Raw genomic sequence first — 4723 nt, 5'->3', positions numbered from 1 at the left:
GGAAAGGGTTTTTTTTTTTTATCATAATTCTAAAAATATCACGACAGTGAGAGGCTCTCTGAATGCAACTGCAGACATTCCTTCTTTGAGGGTAACTCTGAAAACTAGTTATCTATTCTTCTATGCTGGAAAACTTTTCCTAGGAATTTACAATTGCTCTAAGGGTGCTCTAACTATCCTTATAAACCAGATGGCTATCAATTTTACAGTGTGAACATGGTATGGTGGCACATTCTGTAATCCCAGTACTTAGGAGGCTGAGACAGGAGGACCACAGGTTCAAGGCCAGCCTCAGCAATATAGTGAGATCCTGAGCAACTTCGTGAGACCCTGTTACCAGGTGCTGTGTGTATGTATGTCATTGTCAACATGATTTACACTATGATGTGAGACTATAATGCACCAATAAAGCACATTAAAAATAAATAAGTAGAACTTAAAAGGCTGGGGTTAGCCAGGCATGGTGGCATATGCCTATAATCTCAGTAACTTGGGAAGTTAAGAGAATCTCAGGTTCAAGACCAGCCTCAGCAACTTAGCAAACCTCTTGGCAACCTAGTGAGACCCTATTTCAAAACAAAAGAGAAAATAGGACTGGGGGCTTGTTTCAATCCCCAGTATGCCCCACATATACTAGCTAGGGTATAGCTTAGAGGTGGGCCACCCCTGGGTTCAGTCCCTACTACCAAACATATGTCTATAGATATATCTATACACACACACACACACACACACACATATATGTGTGTGTGTGTGTGTGTATGTATACAATATACATATATATACACACACACACATATACATATATATATACAATGCATGCTATATCATAGTAAAGCAAAAAGAATATTAAGTTCATATAAAATGCTGCACTTTAAAATTGTTTCTGTGCTGTCTACACACAGGTATACACACTTATGTACAGATACACAAAAACAAGGACACAATGTGGGCCTAAGAAGTATAGTAGAGAAGTATACGGTACAGAGTCCAAGAGGACACCCTCACACTAGCCTTTCTGGTGTCCCGTCCTGGCAATTCTACCATTTGGTAGCTGCCTGTCTTTGGACAAATCATGGTGCCTCCATTTTATAACTGTTGTAAGATGAGTATGATGATACCTCAGTCTCAGGGTTGTTGTGGAAATACACACACACATACACACACATATACACACACATACAATGTATATGTCATCTAGTAAGAACTAAGTGTTAGCTTGGAATAGAAATTCTGTTCTACTTTGCTAAAGACAAAGGTGAGAATTTGATCCAAGTGGCCCTAAGGTTCCTTTCCACTGGGGTTCTTTCTTTCACAACCACCCAAGGGTAGGATGGCCCTTTCTGAGTTTTTTCTTTGAGTCCTATCTAGCATTGAAATTCATCCCAGTACTGTGGAAGGAAGCCAAGAAAGCCAGCTTTTCTTGGAAGGCTATATGCCTCTGAAGAACCTGAGCCAAGGGGGCCAGAGTGCTGGCAGTGAGTCAGCTTCTTATTAAAAAGCATTTATTGATCACCCGCTGTGTGCTAAGCATAGGAGTGAAGGCTACGGAGGGGGGCTACAGACAAAATTAGAAATGAAGCCTCCACCCTGAAGAAATATGGGTGTGTGTGTGTGTGTGTGTGTGTGTGTGTGTGTTAGAGAGAGGAAGAGCTAGATTGACACACATGAGAACTACTGCAAAGCAACACATTGTTAACATGCTAAATGTTGTAGGATAATTTGTATTCAAAGATCCAAGGAGATGAAGCGCTGTGTATTCCATGAGGGTGGAAGGAAGCCTTTGAATAGAGAGGGTGGGGAGGGGGGGGGGAGATTGGCTTGAAGCAAAGCCTCCTGCAGGGGAGATTTTTGAATTGCAGTGCTAGTGGGATGTGGCCTGGTTTTCCAATTTGGAGGAGCTGAGATCTGGAATTAATAAAAAAAATGTAAAGTTTAATAAAAAGGCCACTTGGTGATGTAACATTAAATGTGAAGCTATACTTGTCTTTTCATGGGACTGGTAGTCTAAGTGGGGTTTTAAAAGGGGTCTGATGGCCATTTCAGCAATTTTATGTGCATTGAGCTTTAGTCTTTCTAGGATGTCATATCTAATAACTTTTTGATTAGTACCATCCAAATTCATTAGGTCGCAACCTGTGTGGGGAAAGAAGCCTAGTTCTGCCTGTGTTCACCAGGGTCCAGGGCAGTGACTGTTGCATCATAGAAGATAATCACTTTTACAAAGAATAAGTAAAAATTCTCACACTTAATCATAAAAAGAGGAAATACGAGCTGGGCGTGGTGGTAGATGCCTGCAATCCCAGTACTTGGGAGGCTAACTCAAGAGGATCACAAGTTCAAGGCTAATCTCAGGAATTTATCAAAACTCAGCAACTTAGTGATGCCCTGTTTCAAAATTTAAAAAGTAAAATAGGCTGGGGGGGTGTTAGGTAACATGGAGGTAGAATGCCTCTGTGTTCGATCCCCAGAGGCAAAAAAAAGAAAAGAAAATAGAATAAATATGTACTTAAAGTGCTTGATCTGGGAGTTCTTAGTACAAAAAACACTCCACTAAAGTATTACTATCTGTGTGTGTGTGTGTGTGTGTGTGTGTGTGTGTGTGTGTGTGTGTTACTGGAGATAGAACCCAGGGGCATTCTATCTCCAAGCTGTACCCCCAGCCCTATTATTTTATTCTTTATTTTGAAACAGGGTCTCACTAAGTTGCAAAGGGTCTCACTAAGTACCTGAGACTGTCCACAAACTGTGACCCTCCTGACTCAGCCTCCCAAATGTTGGGATTACAAGCGTGTGCCACCATGCATGATATATTACTATATTTTTGTTTTTCCTTATTTATCCTATTTTGTCTTATTTTTCTCATGAGTTAAACAGTGTAAAAGTCTGTTTTCTATTGCTATAACAAAATACCTGAGGTTGGGTAATGTATAAAGAAAAGACTTTTTTTAAACTCACCATTTGGAGGCTGAAAATCCGAAATTGGGTGATTCCATGTACTTAGTCTCAAGTGAGCCCTCATGGTGGGCAGCATCATGGTGAAAACATGTGTAAAAAGGAACCACACAGTGGTGCAGGAAGCCAGATAGTGGAGAGGATCCAGTCCTGTCCTGCTCTTTTATAAGTTCTCATTCCCATGAGAACTAACAGAGGCCCTAGAACTACTTTAATCCCTTTTGGGAACAGTACCCGCAGTGACCTAATTAACTTTGCACTGAGCTCCATCTTTTAAGGGTTCTACCACCTTGAACATCAGTGAAGACCAAGCTCCTAACATGTGCACCCTTGGGAGGCACAATGAAACAATCTCAGGAAGCCTCATTTGGAATAGACATCTCAGCCTCAAATGAGTCCTGTCCACGAGGCCAAGTCAGCCGAGTACCGTCTTGCAGGCTGTGTGCTGCATAACTCCCGTTTATAACACTCGGGCCATGATGAGAACAGCGTTCCTTGGAAGTATGTTACCCAGCATCCCTGCAAAGGGAAGCTTTTCATGTCATACCCAACCTGGAAGTTCCTTTCATACTTCAAAATTCTAGAATAACCTCAAAAACCCTTCCCGCTGTCACAGCAGAAGGCAGATCAAAGAGTGGACAGAGCAGAAAGAAACCACAACGGTGCAAAAATGAGAGAAGTGATCCCCAAGGTAACTGGCAGCTGTAGCAGGCATTTTTAAAAAGCGTTTTAGAATAAAAGGAACCTCCTAAAGGGTTTGCAAAAAAGGAGAATGGAAAGATCACTACTTTGAAAGCCTGAACTTGAGTAACTGCAGTTGAAGACACAGAGACAGCTCTGCAAAATTGCTATAAATGTCTGGTTCAAGAGCACGAGTGGTCAGTCTGGCATGCAGCACAGATACGAGCAACACAGGACTCATGGGTGATACAGATTCATGAGGACTTCAGGGAAGAAACTGGGAAGGATCAGGAGAGATGTCTATTCCCAATGAGGCTTCCTGAGGTTGTTTCAGGATTTACTGGTCCTTTCTAGAGGTGAGATGAGCTCTCCGTACCCAAACACTTTCTTTTATTATGTTCTCAAAAACATATCCTGTGACTTAAACATTATGAAAAAGTAAACAATTAGAAAACCACATGCCGTTAATATCAGATGTAGGTCATGGTGATTTACAACAGGTCGCATTATCTTTTGTCTTAAGGGCTGGGTTAAGAAATTCTATAACCAAAGACAGGAGCAGTCTAGGTGGTCCCTAGGTGGTGAGCACAGTTAGGATCCTGTTGAGTGGCCAACTGGGCTGGAAAAATAATCTTACACAGACAAGTAAGATTAAGATTCATTTTTAAGTGAAAAGTATAATAATGCAAACACATAAAAGCATAAATTACCATATTTCTCACTTAATTTACAAATGACTGATTAGCAAATTGTATAAATTATAATAGAATGCATTCTCTGTACGAGAAATTCACCAGTGGCAAGGTGCTGTTTTTCATACACTCACTGGGCTGCTTTTAAGAGGCAAGCAGAAGTTCTATCTCTGTGGCTTCTGGTAGACTGAGCAAGGGCAATGGAGAAACTAGACTTGGACTTCTGTGATGCAGCTGTGGGCTGCAGGGGACAAATGTTAAGTATAGAAACTGTCTCATCCTGGTGGTCCCAGGCAGGTCTACTCTCTTGTCAAACAACCTGAGCATCCCCAGCCCCAAGAAACAGTAATACAATAGAGAGATGACAGCTCACTGCTGTACCTCTCTGGTGGACA

Source organism: Muscardinus avellanarius (assembly GCF_963383645.1).
Source record: "Muscardinus avellanarius genome assembly, chromosome: 13".
NCBI lineage: Eukaryota > Metazoa > Chordata > Mammalia > Rodentia > Gliridae > Muscardinus > Muscardinus avellanarius.
Note: the sequence above shows the minus strand (reverse complement) of the source record.